This window comes from Amblyomma maculatum, chromosome 8 (genome assembly GCF_055883805.1).
Source record: "Amblyomma maculatum isolate TAMU_Amacu chromosome 8, ASM5588380v1, whole genome shotgun sequence".
Lineage (NCBI taxonomy): Eukaryota > Metazoa > Arthropoda > Arachnida > Ixodida > Ixodidae > Amblyomma > Amblyomma maculatum.
The window spans coordinates 20,795,109-20,812,683 of NC_139351.1; the positions used below are offsets into that span (position 1 = coordinate 20,795,109).

The window sequence follows — 17,575 nt, forward strand, 5'->3', positions numbered from 1 at the left end:
GCTCACAGCTTTTAAATTAGTAAATGCAGTATAGAATAATGTTATTACCATGTATTCGCCCTAATTATTAAAGCAAGCAACTGCATGCATCTTTAGTAATGCGCCAAGCATCAAAGTAGTGCTGTATGGGCGATTTGCTGCTCTTGCAATATGTCCAGATAGCTGGGTGGCAGTTTGTAGATAGATGAAATTAAAACCTCATTACATAATATTATATGTCAGCAAATTTACCTCTGCCCCAATTGTTTGCAACGATGAAGCATTTTGTAATTCAATTGTTTGCATTATATAATGATTAATTTGATTCTATTTATATATAGACATGCAAGCAGCACTTGCCAAGGGCACTCTTGGTGAGGCTGAAATAAATTTCTCCTAGTAATATGCAGCAATTGACGCCTTTTGTTAAAGACTGCACTGAGACTCGTTAGTTGAGGCCAGGCCCCATGCTCGCACTATTGGGCACTGCAGCTGACTTCACACAGTTAATAGAAATTGCAGCTTGCCAATTTTCGTATCGCAGCATTGCCTTACCTCTCCTATTCTTACCTGTTCCCAATGTAGAATATGGTCAGTCTGAATGATAACAACGTTGTACATGCAGTACTTGGCGCTGTAGCCCGGGGAGTCGCAACGCCCATCTCCTGCGAGGTCCACTTCCATTTCATCCAGCTGGCTGATGATCTGTACCCGCTGTTCCTGGAAAATCTGGGACAAAAATAAATGTGCATTTGTGAGCCACTTGTAACATTGTGCCGAACTGTGTCACTCGATCGTTGCACTACTGCATGCGCGCGCTGTTTTTTCTTTTTCTATTACGCAAGCTTGCCATAAGGCATATTATAAGAACCCGTGCAAATTATTTTCCGTTAGGAGCCGGAGAAGGCTCCTGCTCTTGTTGCTGTCGGTGAGCCATTTGGAGAAGCCCTCTTCCCTTGTTTCGGTTTATCTCCCCCCCCCCCCCGCCCTTTCCGCAGGAAAAATCTAGTTGTGTATAACTCCTGTCTATGCTTCTGTCAAAACCAACTCTTACACTTTCGATCGGCAGCTGATCGCTTAGGGATAAAGAGGCACAACTTTGAGCGACTAAGCCAGTTCACGCCCAGTTCACGCGAGTGATAACATTTATTTTGCGATCCCCCCCCCCGCTCCCCCCTTTTTGCTGAAGGGTAAAGCCTCTTGGCCCCCTTTTTTTTTTTTTGTTTCCATCTCTTCATTCCTGACAGTGTCCCTCCTTTCTTCTCTTTCTTCTTATCAACGCCCATCCCGGTTTCACGTGTTTCTTTCCTGGCTACCTCGGTTGGTGAACTTGGACGCGGCTCCATTCGCGCGACATTTCAGAGTGCGCTCTGTACAAACACCACATGGCGTAAAAAAAAGAAAATGCTACAGGGCGGGAGTCATGCTGCGATAATAATCGGGCACCGAACATAGTTTGTTTACTTCCTGTCGGCGCGCGCGTTCTCCGTTGCAGTCAGCTGACGCCGAACCGCGGCTGACAAACTACACCACAGCGCACAACTCGCAGTCCCCTTCTCCTCATCCCCTTCTTTTTTTTTTCTTTACAATCGATCGTTATCTTTCACGAAGGGGCATCGTATAGTCAAACGCAAGAGGAGCCTAAACACGAAGGTTTCAAGGTTCGGGCGGTTCGGGCAAGGTGCACGAGAGAGTTTTCCTCCGCAACGCCCGGAAGACCGCTCTCTGCGATATCGATTCTGAATTTCTAGTCTTTCGCTAACATCTCATGCCCTTGCTTAGGTACGGATATTATGGACCCCGAGCTCGAAAAGCGACTTCGGCGAATGAGTGCCGAGAAGGGACTCGACCCCCATAAGTACACGCCGTTGAAGAATCCGCTGCTGAACTCCGACGATGATAGTATACGGCTTATATGGGTGCATTGGTGCGTGGGGTCGACTAGCGTAACATTAAAAAATAAAATCCCATCTTAAGCTCGCCACTGGTTTATTTTGAGCAGTGTAGTTCACAGTGATCATGACAAATCTTGCTATATGCATGCCACAACGCCGAGCAAGATCGCCTGAGTTAAAAAAAAAATCCACACTACTGTGATAACGCGTCTAAAGCTAATATTATCACAATCTTTTCATTTTACACTTACCGGCAGGGTTGGAAGAAAGAGCGTTGGTACCGCTCCTTCACGCAGACTCAGTCTTGTTGGGATCCCCCAATCGCGAACCACATATCCTGGTAAAGCAAACGTAGATAAACGCTTTGTTCACCGATGCTGGCTATCCGATGAGCTGTAGCCACTGTTTCCGGAGGTTGGCGTTTTGAAGCACTTGATGCAGAATTTTTTTCCTCCCGTCACTAGCAATACCTTCGCAGCCAGGGACTGCACACTGTAACAACCTCCCGCTCATGTCCCGTGAACAACAATTCAGCGCTTCGATAACTGCCTTCGCGAATTCAAGAGAGCCACCAGTCTAGCCCAAAACTGTCCTGCACCCGTCGCGCACACGACGTAACACAAAATCAAAGGTGACGTCAACGCCAGGGATGTATAGCGTGGCAACAAAACTTGCGAGTTCGTGCCGAAGGGCGATCGGGATCGGGCGATGACGATGAAGCAGACGACAAGAGGCCCCCGGCGGCGCGTCGGCAAGCAAGCGCGACAAAACGGAAGTTGCGGCGTGCGGCGCTAAGTAAAAAAAGTAAAAGCGCAGTTGCGTCAGTTGTGACGTGTCAGTGGGCGAGGCCTTGGAGGAGGGCCAGCCTTTGTTCGCGCTAAAAAGTTGAAAAGAGGAGGAAAGCCGCGAAGGCACAGATATTCAAACTTTGATTGCAAATAACTCTGCTTCCAAATGCCGCATTTAAAAAATTTTTGCGGGAAAGTTATCTTACATCGACATTCTTTCACATACTAGGCATAGGGAAACTGTATTGCTATGGCTGTTTTGGGCCCCTTTAAGACTTGCTTGACCGACCCCACCGCAGAGAACCAGACGGACCACTGTGGACTAAAGTAAACAGAGCATGCCTTTTTCTCGTACCATTTTTCACGCGTTACATAATTGAAACTGGCACTCCTGGCATGTGCGATCAAGTAGTAGACACCAGTGCCCTTTCACTTGGACAAATATTGTTTTCTTATCTCCAGTGCAGGAGGCGTGATTTCAATGTGAACAAAAAAGCGTGCTTTGTTTACTTATGTCCGCGCCAGTACATGCAGCGTCCGCATTTGTAGAAAGCTCCAGAGCAGGATCACTTATAGATACACCATCGCGCTTGTAGAAGACGAAGATGACTCACGAACGTCCTGCACTGTTGGTTGCCAGCGTATCTATCAAGCTTTAGGTAAAAAAAGACGTCGTCTTCGCATCCATTAGAATTGCACAGCCATACAGTGCAGGGGCTTGGCCGGTCAGCCTGAGATAGGGTGAGCTTGTGGCGCTCGTTTAATTTATTTCGCTCAGAATAGTGTCTGTGTGATAACATAATTTACGGCAACGCTTACACAAGAGTCCCCACTACTGGTACAAAATAGTATGGCATTCTGGTGCATCGGTAGCGTTCTTATATCGCAATCAGATGACCAGAAGATCGAATCCCGGAATGTTCGGAAGCCTTTTATTTACCTTTATTTCATTGTGGATTTTCGCGTTACAACGGACAACGATAAAACCACAACACCGACTTTTCTGCGATACAGGGCCCTTATGTTATCGAGCTATGTTCCAAATTACAGTGTTCGTGTTTCTGAACTCGTAGCCGCTATTACCAATTCCATGCAGCGCTCATTGTTCGAATCAGCTCATATCGGTCATAATACAGTGTTGTCACAATACTCCACTGAGTCATCCTTCGAGAAAAATAGTATGTAATGCTAATTAGACAAGAAGGCGATGTTGAGCAGGCGAGTTGTACTGCTGCGCTGCACATCACAGCGCAGGGCCACGGCGCAATCAGCGAGTAGTAATGTACGATAAAAGAGAACGGGTACCATGTGCTTTGGTCTTTTTAAATTTCTGCGCAAAAGAGGCGCGGCTTCTTCGCAACATCGCGGAACAGAATAAGCACGTTCGGATGCGCTCCTGCGCCGCGTCGCGGTGACTACTTCCCTCCCTGACAAGTTTTTGTAAAATCCTGTCATTTCGACAATTGTTAATTCGGACTAGGATCGCGGCCAATCTCCATGCAAGTCTGGCGTTAGACGCAATGCGGTAGAGCAGGACTGCATCGAGGCTTGACACCTTCAGATGCATATGATTCTAATCCGAATGTAGTGGAGCAGAGGTGCAAGGGTGCTCATGAGTGCTGTCAGGCACGGCAACTATCGGAGTCATCCGCTGCTGAAGCAAAGCTCAATTGCATAGTTTCGGTTTCCTCAACTAGGCGCCATCCAGCGGCTGTGATCGAGCGTTCAACGGACAGTCGCGCTATTTCGAGTGCTGCTGGCTCGTCACTGGCCTTTCATTTTTATTTAGGGATAGCGTCAGGCGTATTAACGCTTATGCATATTTCTCCCGCTTGCAAACGTGTGCTTTTTCCAGTACGCTGAAATTGCTCATTGGTTGCGCGTTGCTCACTCTCCGTACAGTGAAGTATCCTCAAAGCTCTAAGGAGCCGTTTCTAAGCATTGTACCGCTTCTACGGCATTGCACTGCGAAGAGAGATAGCGCAGGCTTTCTTTTATTTTATAAAGTTTTACTGCATGCTCTCAAGTCGCTCCAAACTGCAGATACTGCTGCTACAAAACAAGACATTTCTCTCCTAAGGTGCTCCATAACCCATATTTTCGCTTCATACCTACTTAGAAATGCCTATTTTTCTGTTACAAGAATGCTATATATACCTGTTTTGGTCATCGCCTAATTTCAGTCTCATGCATAGGGTCAAACAACGTCTTTCTCCTCCTGGGTCAACTAGAAGCACGTTAAACAATGATTGCGGCTGAAAACATTTTCTAAGCGCAACTTAAAATGTAACACACATCAATAGAAAGCTTTAAATGATTTTGGTGCAGTTCATTTTATTGTTTCATCATTGCCGCACCCTAACATATACCGCCGCCTTCTGGATGTGTTGACCATTATTTTACGGCTGGTTAGATTTAAAAGCAATCCATATAACATCCTAAAAGGAACCACACCCCCAGGATACATTGTTGATTGAGATGCTTGTTTTGAAATATCAAATAAATTTAAAAATATCATAAAGGGGACTCGAACCATTGTTTTACTGAAAACTGTAGTGCTACTCCACTGCGCCACAAAAGCTAGAGAGGAGGACATTTTAATTCTCGCTCTTATTCATTCTCATAAGTTTACTGCTTTTTTCGCTCTGGGGATGCTGGCGAGCGGACCCTACCGTTGAGAAAACGGAATCACGCTTGGCTGTCCCACCCCTTCCATTGTGATAATATGGCCTACTTGAGGTGAACTGCCCATACAGTTTAAAGGGAAAAACTCCCGACGGTATTGGAGATGGGCACTGCCTCAAGAAGGACAGCATGGGTGTGTTTAGACTGGACTGCAGCCATGACTACTATTGTCAGGTTCTTGACCTAATGGCTTTGTCTGACCTGTTCTTGACCGATTTTGTTGTTTTTTCTGATCAGTTCGTAATCATCGACCGCATGAAGTTTTCTGCTGAAGATTGGGCTGTCGCAAGACGAAAACTTGAGTTCTTTTTTGGGGGGGCTGTTGCCATACATGTCCTCTAAAGCACTTTAATGCATATTGGCTCTAAAATAAAGGCTATGCTCATAATATTGTTATGAAGCAAACGAAGAAGCGACCATTAGCCCAGGAGGTGCTCATGCTAGGCCCACAGCCATTAATATCATTTCATGTCATTTTGTCGCCCTTTTCATTGGCTTCCATCCAGTATCATTACCGTTAAAGAACAATACACACCATATTTTTTTTCTCTCCCATTCACTGCAGCAATAAAGCAAGGCTGCCTCATGAGCCAGAAGGAGTTGACGAGTATCACATGATCTACTAGTGTCGTCCCTGGTAACCAAGCAACAAGGGATGAAGACCCTTTAGAACTTACTGCTTTACCTGAGTGACTAATGAAGCCAAGCACTACTGCTCAGTTCTTACATCCACTCCTAATGTGTACTAGGTGTATGGTACATTTACGGATAACTCGGATTTTCGCGCATGCGCATCATATTCTGAATGTTGCATCATGCAGCTTTTCTCCTCTTTCACGTCTGTGTAAACAATGACTGTCACAGTTATGAGAAAAGGGTAATGGGTAATGGGTTGTACATATGTCCTATTCAGAATGTTCAGTGCCAGTTTTTAAGCATCGCTTATTTGCAGTTACATGATAATTAAGATCAAGGCTCCGAAAAAGCAGAACAAAGCCTGCCTTTTATTGCGGAAGGAGCAGATTTGTGAACACTCCTTCATCAGGTGGCTGCACCAGTGGTGACTGGAAGTTTGTTCGAATAGTGCACACAATCCCCATTTCGTATATGATGGGTCTCAGAGAAAGCGGTACGGGCTTATCAAAGATATGAAAACATTGGATGCGTTGTGTTCGTCGCTCTACATGTATGCGTACGGATGCAATTTCTTCCGTTTCTTTTATCTCCTCTTCACTGAATTGATCTCTTGTGAAGAAAGGCAGGTTGTTCAAACCCATCTTGATTATTTCAAGCATTTCTTCTATCTAGGAACCTTATCCGCCATGAAAACGTCGCGTTCATTGAAAGGGAGGGCCAGGAAGCCACTCTTTTTTACACATTCGTTGTCAGAAACGGAACCTGGAAACAAGTTGGAGACAAACGTCATTGTACTATCGGGTGAGATGCCAATCAGTCTTTTGAAGGTGTTTGCTGATCTGTAAGAAGCAAATGTTGCCGACTGCAGCGCAAGTGATCTGGCTGCCTGATATTTAATTTCTGTTGCATCCAAGAGGACTCTTGTTGCCCAATATTTTCCTTGAAAATAAAGTGGCATTTCCTTTCGAACATGTTCCTTAGACATCCACAGAGGTATCTGTGTTAGCTTAGTAAAAGCAAAACTGGCCCACGTAATACAGATTCTTGATATTGTGGCAGTTGTTACACAGAACCTGTCAGCAAGATCCTTTTCAAAAAGTCCAAGGTGCATTCTTACAAGGAAGAGGAAAAACGTATTTTCCCCTGTGGGGCTCCTTGGCCTACCGGCCTGCGATGGGTGCACTTGTAACGAAGATTTGAGCTTGATGTTCTCTCCCTGTTCCCCGGGATTACAAAATCTAATATTGTTTTAAACATTACATACAATGGCAAACCAGTACAAAATAGCATGTCATCATCGGTGTGTTCAAATCGGTCAACAAAAAACTCTCTTCCAAATTTTTTTCAGGCTTTTCTGCTTTTCTTTGGTGAGTTCTAACTCCCTGCTGGTACGAAACAGCATTTCTTTTACTGATTTTATTTCTTCTTCTTTTCTTTTGCTTCTTGTTTTGTTCTTTGAAGTTCTACATGGAGCATGTTGAGTTCTTCTTTAGTAGCTTTCAGCTCATTCTTCACTGTTGTAAGTGATTGCCTCAGCACTTGTGCTTCTCTTGTCCGGCGCAGTCCCATGTGCATTGAGGCGGCTGCGAAACCAAGGAGTTGTTGTCCATTTCGGCACCTGGACATTCTGTTTGTACATGAAACTTTCCAGAATGTTCGTCACAAATGTCTTCAGCTTTCATTCCACTGGTCGTTATCACTGCTGTATTCAGAGCAACATTCTGTATGCAACGCTCTTTCGGTGGCTTCATCTGCACCTTACTTTGTTTTTTGGCAAAACTAAGTATGCTTGGCACCGCATCATCCTTCAAGCGCCTTGTGCCGGAAGCATGTTTGGCTTAAAAGTCACTATCGGCAAAGTGCTTTGAGCACACCTTAGCGTGCTTCTTTATGCTGAACCCTTTGCCTTCGTCTCTCCTTATGGCGACAATCCACTTTTTTTTTCAAGCCAGAATTTCTGGGGAAACCTAAGATAAAACCTGCAAACGTACAGCCTACTTAGCAATTGGTTAGGATGCACAATGTAAAAGCATGAATAAACATGCACTTTGAAAAGCAATGATATCTGATGTAGCCTTCTTTGACATTCATCAAGGTAATGAAATGAGAAGTAAACATTTTTTTCACCTCTTTAGTAGATAAACCGCCAAAGTAGACCTCCAGTCCTGGGCTTTGACAGGGGTGTGCAAAAAGGGCGCCATGCCTCCCCCCCCCTCCGCCTCCTCCTAGCCACACCAGCTTATAGGGGTCCTTGATGAGCTGTGCAGCCTGCTTGGTGGTCCCCCCCCCCCCCCCGCCCTGCATGTGAAAAAATCTTGTCGACGCCCATGTTCCCAATCATTTAACAATCCTTTGAGCTTGAGAGGAATCGTAAGGTCAAGGGCTACACTATAGGAGCTAGAAGCAAACCAAACACTCTGGTTACTTTTGACAAAGGCGGTACAGTTTAAGACAGAATAATGTCGACCACGCTTGTGCAGTCAGGCTCGTTTAATCTTCTACTAGCATAGTAATGTAGTGTCTTGTACTTCTAAAGAGGAAGAAAACCTTTGTATGTTCATTACCCAATGCAAGGCAAGAGTTGAAACCACGGAGTGTGGTCCTGAATATTTCGTCTGCAGATGCTTTACTTCGGCACAGAGTTCGCGGAATGCGTGTGCACAGGAAAATTTTATCCATTGCTACGTAGTAAGTTGTCGAGCTCGGTTCGGGGCGCGCGATACCAGAGTTCAGTGTTTTTAAGCTCACTCACGTACCGTTAGTTTACTGCAAAGCTGGTGGGACGACTCTGAACACACTGGCTACTAAGGGCTGAGCTTTATGTACACGAAATTTCGATCGAAGGCCTTAGCGAAGAACGACGCCGTTGCGCCTTTTTGACCATGTCGCGATATAGGTTCCGCATTCACAGAAAATGTTGCCGTAGCCCGGAAATGCACGCCGCTCATGCTTCGTTTTAGGCTCCCTGGCAGTGCCGTTGCGGTAGCCGTCTGAGTGCCATCACTCGCGGTGTGGCTGTTGACATGCATAGTTGGTTCACTTAAGATCAAGGTGACATATTACTGGAGTGTATGCTAATCTGCAGTGTGCAGGCACGTTGGGCCAGTTGGTTGAACGTTATTTTAAGACAACGCTAGAACACGGAGAGATAGAAATGTGTGTTTGTTTATATCTGTCCGTATTCTAGCGCTGCTAAAAAAACACTGCTGCTGCTACACTTCGAGGGTTGTTTGCTGCACGTTCGTAACGGAGAGATGTACGGCGCTACTCGCCGCGTCGTACCACCGTGCTCATCTTTGGCGCACACGCAACGAACTCACTATGTATGGCTGAGACGCGGATGCTGATAAATCTCAAAAACAAACCCGCGCAAGCAACCGTTTGATTTGTGACACGCACCGAATCGGTCGCGGGCATCGGAAACTGTGCTTGCGCTCGATTACACCGATGGTGGCCCATTTATTTGTGCTCACTATATAGCGGAATGGCTACACGGCAGGAGGCACTTTTCGCTGCTCTTGTGACACTTATATCATTTATTTAATGTGAAGACGAACATGTCACGGACGAGAACAAAGAATCATGCAGCTATTTCATACGCTCCGTGCGCTCGATACACACCTTGTTTCCGTGCGAGTCTCTGACGCCGCGTTGGTTGCAGAAAGGCACGCAGCAACATGCCGGCATCTCGACTGTAGTTTGTAGCAGAGAGCCAGCGAGAGGGAAGAGGGCGAGGGCACAGAAACAACAAGAAAAAAAATTACGTTTGTTATGGCGTTGCCGGGCGTCGTGCTTTTCAATCCGGTCTGAGCCCAGTCTGGTAGCCGGATGCCCAAGCAATGGCGGAAGCACCGCTGTTCGGGCTCCACGCACCAGATGGCGCTGAATTTTCTAGAAGAGTCTATTGCAATTATGAAATATAAGTGAAAATACATGTCGTGCTGGTTGGTTCATGTTGAGTGGAAGGAAGGAACAACTCAAACGGACGGGATGTGTAGAAAGGCGAGACAGATACATGAGCTCTGTCTGTCTCGCCTTCCTACACGTCCCGTCCGTTTGAGCTGTTCGTTCCTTCCACTCGAAAATACATATATCGGGAAAGATGCATCCTGAGTGTCAACTCTGACGAGTTCGGCTTGCGGAGGTGGACCGCACTCCTTCGCAGTTACCTCGGTCGCTACTTGTGTTTCCATCAGCTGCCGCCCTGCCAAATTAATGTTATGATTTTACTAGCACGCCAAACAAAGCATAAAGTAGCACTACAGTGCCGGATAGCTTTCGCGAGCTCCACGATATAGCCTTTGTACACTGCAGCTACCGCAGCATCAACTGCCTACGCACAGCCCGAGAAGGCGTCTAGAGCAACCGGAGTGAAATGGGGAATATGGGGCGCCACCATGAAATTAAGATGGTCGCGCCCAGGCATTGAAACTAATATCGGTATTGGCGTTGTGAGCGAGAAATTACGACAATTGTTTTAGGTTATAGATGTCGGATGATTTTGCCTGGAACGGATTAACTGTACGGTTGTGGGGCGTCAAGCCAACGCGTGACATGACCGACTTATATTAAGCTGCCAAATCAATCTCAAATCACATATAAGATCGAGGATAGTGGAACGCTTCAGGACGTTTTCACTTTAGGTACACCTGGTGCTACTCTGTAGATAACTTGAGAACCTTCGTGTGTCATAATTAAGTGGGACTTTATATCTATTTCGCGTGGTCTTGCAGTATTGCCTCAGGCTACCACTGCGCGCAGAACAGTACTTTTGATACCACAGATGCGTTAATTAAGCGATCATTTAATTCGCGATTGACAAAGTATGAGTCTGTGAACGAGGAGTTTCCAAATGTGCCACAGACGGATGCCTTTACGGATGCCTTACGGGCGGGCAGATAGACTGACAGGCAGACAGGGTAGAGGATGGAAGGCAGAGATGTTAACCAGAAAAGCCTCCGGTTGGCTTTCCTACACTAAGGAAAGGGAATATGGGGATTAAAGGGGGAAGAAAACGGGACGTGGAACACAGTCAAAGTTTATCACTCAAGTAGGTAGGTGTTAAATAAGTAAACGGTGCCACGGACCAAGGATCTTATCTGCCAATAAAGGGCGAGGATCCAGGAGGTCCAGAGCACAACGTAGCTCATCTGTTTTAATCATAAATGTAGGGCATTCAGATAGAAGACATTACATCGTCACTTCCCGAAAGCAACTTTTACATATAAGGCTGTCGGCAGTTCCAATCTTGAGAGCATACTTGTTCGTGAACGCGACATCGAGCCACAAACGACACAACGTTATTTCTCGACGCGCTATTTTATGGGAAGGCGAAGGCATAGTTGAGGGCCCAGTGCCTTGAGGCGGGGTGGCAAATCTGCCCGTGTTCCACGCTGCAATTCTTATCCCCAGGACCAAAGAGCGAAGCGGACATGCTGCGTCAACATTAGATATTGGGATTTTGACTGGAACGCCGTCGCGGTAGGCAGAATGGACAGCCTCGTCCGCCTGGTGCATTCCAATGATGCCGCCGTGACTTGACAGCCACTGAAAATTAATATTGTGACCTTTCAATACTGCGCCATGGTACAGCTGGCTGATCTCTCCAACAAGTTATTCATGTGACCCGCGCCGTAGTGCTGCTTTCAGGCCAGTTGAAGTAGTCAGATATGACGTTTTAACCTTTCTTAGAATTGGCTTGGTAGGCATTGCCACAAACCCCGCGGAACTCCTAAGATTAACCGAGACATTTGTGTAGACATGTATGCGATTTTGATGTTTGAAGTGTAGATAATGGGATGTCAATTGTTTAAGACCAGGTGGGAGCATTCCAGCTTTCTTCGTAATTCCAGGAATATAAATTTGTATCCTTGATTCATGTAGACTCCACTTAGGGGAGCTTGGTATTATACAGCAAGGGCGAACTGCGAAAAAATATAGGAGCGATGAGCTTCTAAAACATTAGCGCATTCGGTGCTTGACCTAATTATTGAAAGGGTTTCTCGATGTTTACTAGGGACCATTGTTAGGTGCCGAATATGCGTTCTCACTGTGTGAACAGCAATATGTGTGGTAACAGAATAATCGCGGGTGACAAGAACAGTCGCTGCATTTGAGGCACATTAGGGAGTCCATGGCATGTAAGAAGGACTTGAGCTTGAATACATTGAGAGGATCTGAGGTTTGTTATTTTAATGTTAATAAATATGGGGAAGCTGTACTGCATGTAGCCCTGAAACAGTCACCGGTACAGGTGGAACATCGAGAGCAATGATGTGTCCCAGAACTTCCCCCTAGGAAGGAGGGCACTTGGACAATCGCTTCAAGTTTGCATTTCATTTCTCTGAGATGAGTACTCCAGGCAAGGATTCTTTCAATGACAACTCCAAGGAATCGGTGGCTTCTCTCGTAGGGATTGGGTTTGCCGTTAAGGCATATGGGGTAACGTGACATTTCTTTAAGTGTGAATGCTACAAGGGAACACTTCTCGGTCGAAATAGCTAGGCCTTGCAGAAGAAGGTGCGAGGCCAATATCATTGAAGCTTTTCGCCGCCTCGCACGGACTTGCGGACGAGTCACAGTGGATGCCCAAATGCATATATCATCTGTTTAGATGGAGATTTGAGCAGATTGTGGTAGTAAGTCTATGAGGCCTACGAGAGTGAGCTTGAAGAGAGTTGGTCTCAGAACTCCACCCTGAGGAACTCCGTGAGAGCTTCGATGTACAGACTTTGGTCCGCCTTCAGTCTGGACGCAAAGGGACCTCTCTTGCAAGTAGCTGCGTATCCACGTGAACATGCGGCCTCCGATCTCAGCAGCTACCAGCGCCTTCAAAATAGCTTAATGTGTTACATTGTCGTAGGCGCCCTATATGTCCAAAAAACAATGCTACTGTGAATCGTTTCAAAGCGTTTTGGTGCCGCACAGACGTTATGAGGTCCACCACATTGTCGACAGAGTAGCGGCCACGGGTAAACTTGGACATAAAATTTTAATACATTAGGTATCGCACCAGACACCATTCGATGTGCGTTAGCAACATTCTTTGCACGACTTTGCCCACTCAGTTGGCCAGAGAAATTGGATGGCATGACGAGAGGTCGATTAGTGGTTTTCCCGGCTTCAGAAGCAGAACCAGGCAACTGGTCTTTCATCCGTTAGGAACTTTACCATCACATTATAACTTATTGTATTTATTCAAAAGATACCGTCGAGCACCGGATTTAAAACTCGGGAACCTTTGCGCAGCGAGAAGGGCGGAGCGACAACGCATGCAGAAGGGCCACAAAAACTTCAAGACGCCCTAGAATAGGCTGAATTCTGTAATCACAAACGTGCTCTACTGGTCGCAATGGGCCTCATTCTGTGATAGTTTGACCACGGCCGCTCGATGGAAGCGCAGGTGCGGCCTGCTGAATCGCGCCGCCGCCAATGGGCGAGCGTGTCCTTGGGAAGTTTACAGTTGCGCCCGCTGTTTCTGCTGAGGGCGCCACTGTTCAGGGACACGTCACCGTCGGGATTGCGGGCTCGGGGCGCGCGGTTTTGTCCGTCTCTGGACGCGTTCGCCTCAGGTCGGCGTAATCAACTCAAGTTGTGTGCGCGTGTGTGAGCTCGTTTACGTCTAGACGGGACGCGTTTGCGTTGTGTGCTGGGCTCGCTTCGTGCTTTTTGCTGTGCGCACGTGCGGTGGTCCGTCTCACGCGTGCGGCGCAATGCCGCGAAACTGCTGTGTGCCGCTCTGCGACACAAACGCGAGAAAAGACCCTACCGTGAGGTATCATGAGTTCCCATGCGACCTCCAGCGTAGGGAAGCGCGGCTCAAGAATATCTCCTGCCAAGGACAAGCGGGAAAAAGTAGCGAGTGGGCACCTAGCGACAGGTCTCTGGTATGTTCCTTACATTTCACAGAGAATGACAGAGAGCTCTTCGAAATTCAGTCACAGCTACTGGTTGAGCCAGTCAGGTTCCTTACTCGTGCACACGTTGAACCAAACAACCTGGAGAAAATGAAAGTTTGCAGGGCCACTCAAATCTTTTCTCCGGCAGTAATAGCAACGCTAGAATTTCTTCAAGAGAACCCGGAATGTCATCCTGAAGCATGCCACTTCAAAGACAGCTAGGCTACAATATATTTTATGCGAATGGTTGCGAAATGGTATGCCCTACATGATATCGGTGCAGTGAAGGCAAGCGGGACTCATGAGAAAGCATTCTTTTTAACAGATGATGAACGACTCTCCTGGCTGGAGCTAGATTTCATCTGTTACTTGGAAAACCTCCAAATGAATGCTGGGCGGTCGAGGCGAATCACAAAAGAGACCTACGAAGCCACACTCCTGACAACACGGTCAACAGTGGCACTGATTGAATATCTTCTTGACCACCTAAAGTAGGTTCTTTTTTTCTCGGCTCAGTTTTACGTTGTTTGCAACAGGTTACTCAAATGAATTTCATAATTGCAGCTTCCACTATGTCTTAACACGCGGGCTAAACAGTGACCCTGTGGAATCGCTGTTTAGCTGTCTTCGGCAGGTCAACGGCGGCAACAACCGGGTGGATGCCAGGACTGCACTTTTGACATCGGAGAAACTGCTAAAGGTACTGCTTAAAAATATTCCAAAGTGTGCTCATCAAGGTCACGTTAACATGGTGATCACTTGGACCAGTTCTTGTGTCCCCGTGTCTTTCGCTGGTACAATATGCAAGGTCACATTCCTCTCTTTTTTTTTTTCAGGTTGGCATCCTTCAAGCAGCGAGAAGTGGCAATGCACCCACTTCTTCTGAAATGAAAGCAGCGCTGAAGGTAACAAGTCAAGATGCTGAAACATATGCCCTGCCAACTGCCATTGAATTTGCTACCAGGGAGCTGACCAGTGAACTCGGATTTTTAACGCTGTGTTCTGAAGCAGAGGAACACTTTGAAGTGGCACCACTAACGCTCCTCGCTGGTTATGTTGCGAGAACATGTCAGGAAAAGGCATGAACTGTTTTTTTTTACATAAACATACACATTGTTATAAAATTTCCTCTTGTCTGAACGGCCTTGGAAGCAAAGAAACCTGTGCATAAAATATTTGTTTATACTCTTGAGATTGTCTGAGTAGGAGCCAATGCGATAGCGTTAAAAGCCCTGTTCCGCAGAAACAATGGTGACCGCCTTGTCGGCAAAACGCCGTGAGAATGTCTGTGGCAGGAGGTTTTTTACAGGTGATGTGGCCGGACCTTGATTGTTCGGCGGGATGTGTGGTGCAACGAGACCACATGACATGATAAAGTTGGCAGGAGCTGCGAACTCTGCAGCTTCATTAAGATGAGAGGGTGAGATGGGAATGGAAACAGGGATCCTTGGATCATGAGTCAGGCACGCTACACCGAGACTACACAGGGACGTTCGTATATGACTTGGTTACAGCGGGGCTTTATATCTGTGTCGGGTGGTATATTTCACATAATGTGGTTGCCTCCGACTGTATGCTAAAGAGTATGCATGAGAGGGATAGAGGCGGTAATTAAGGGATGTGTTTAATAAGCGGGTAGCAAGTGCATGTATGCTAACGAGGATCCGTAAGGGGAGAAAGCTCCAAATTTGTCTACCACTATACCAAGTTGTTGGTTTATGTGATATTTTCTGATGGTTTTCAGGTGACGTGCGAGTCGTGCAAGACTCTGTTGCAGGAACCAGAGCCAACCGACCCTGTTTACGGGCTAATGAAAAACATGGACAACGGAGGCTTGGTATACCCCAAAATGGAAGCAATCAAGCTTTGTCAGCTTACGTGCGTCTTCATTAACCGGATAATGAAATCTCAAGAGGTCCGGCGAAGCAGCAAGCTGTGTGAACTGTTCATTTTAGTATTGCTTCCGCACTTTACACAGTATCCGCAGCTAATCTGCGAAAAAAACAACCGTGCCCACACTGAGGAGCTTTGCAAGATATTCCTAAGTTGCTGCGCCCACTGATAGCGAACTGGGCCGGGAATCTCAACGCAACAGTGGAGCGACTTTTAAGGCTATGCCATAAACCTCTCTCCAGGAAGGTTCTCCGTTTGTGAACGTCTTCTTCCTCTTTTTGTGTAACTGTGCAATAAATGTATCTAGTCTTGCTGAAGACTGGTGTAATAGCACACTGCCAGCTTCTTTTTGTTCCTTACTAGCATGTTAAGTTACTTCTCGCCTGATCAGCTTACCCAGTTTCTTGATGGTTCTTACTTATCTAGTATACATTTCAATTCCAGAAGCCTAAGAAAGCATTATCATGATATTTATGCGCTATTATCGTCTATTGAAAATCACTTCTCGTTCATCTGCATGACGGAAACGTGGCTATCACCCGACAATAAAAACTTATATAGCCCATATGGTTACTGTTCAGAATACTGTTATCGCCCATCGAAGCCGCACGGTGGTGCCGCTATTTTCATATCGCCAAATATAAACTACTCAAGAAGGTCAGATCTTGATATTTGCATTGCCGACTGTGAATCTGTGTGGATAGAGGTATCCGAACTTTCCCTACCCACAGGTCAGCATAGGTTTGTTCTTGGATGTTTATATCGTTCCCCATCGTCATCAGTGAGCGACTTTTGCTCTTCACTTCACGAGATATTATTTACTTTATCATCAGAGGGAAAAAATGTGGTCATAATGGGTGACATCAACATTAACCTTTTAAAGGAAAACAATCCTGCCAGTGTCAACTACTCGAACTGCTTCCTCGGATTCGGATACGAGCCTGCAATTACGCTGCCAACTAGATGTGTCCCTGGAGGGCCGAGCACGCTCATCGACCACATTTTTTCTAACTTCATTTCTCCACAAGACTGCGGGGTCCTCGAGGTTGACATAACGGACCACTACCCCATTTTCTTTCGTCTTCATTCCAGCTTATCCAGCAGCAAAAAAGTATTTTATAGGTCTGTGGTTAATAAAGACCAATTTATTTCTAAAGTTTCTAATCTCGACTGGACGAATTTAAAGTCAGCAACAGATGCAGCGATCGCTTTCGAAACATTTTCTACCGCCTTACAACACTGCCTGAACAGTTCTTCGGAGACCGTTAAATGTCGTAAAAAATATTCCGCCCCACATAACCCTTGGTTAACAACCGGCCTGCTTAACTCAATGCGTAAGAAAGACAATCTTTACAAGAAAGTCAAAAAGAAACCTTTCAACCTCAAACTCAAGTCCCGCTACAGCACATACAGTAACATGCTCAGCAGATTACTTAAAGAAGCCAAAAGGAAATATTATGAATCAAAAATTCACCAGCTTGGAAATGACCACAGGGAAAAGTGGAAAGTGTTCAATACTTTTTTAAACAGACAGACCCAAGATCTACAAATTGAAAAAATAATCATGCCGTCCGGCACCGTTTACGACCATCCATTTGATATTGCAAACTCATTCAACGATTTCTACTGCAGTCACACCTCATTGCCAGTTGATGCTCGTCTTTCACCTTTTCCACGCTGCCCAGAATCATTTTTCTTATCTCCTGTCACCGCACAGGAAATTCAAACATGTATTCTAAATCTAAAGACAACAAGTGCAGAGCTTGAACGCATTCCCCCCAATAACATCAAATGGATCGCT

At 46.1% G+C, this 17,575-nt stretch overlaps 1 pseudogene; it reads left to right on the forward strand.

Annotated features, from left to right (window-relative positions):
- Window positions 1-13,695: 13,695 nt before the first annotated feature.
- Window positions 13,696-16,083, forward strand: LOC146180680 (uncharacterized; annotated as a pseudogene).
- The last annotated feature ends 1,492 nt before the right edge of the window (window positions 16,084-17,575 follow it).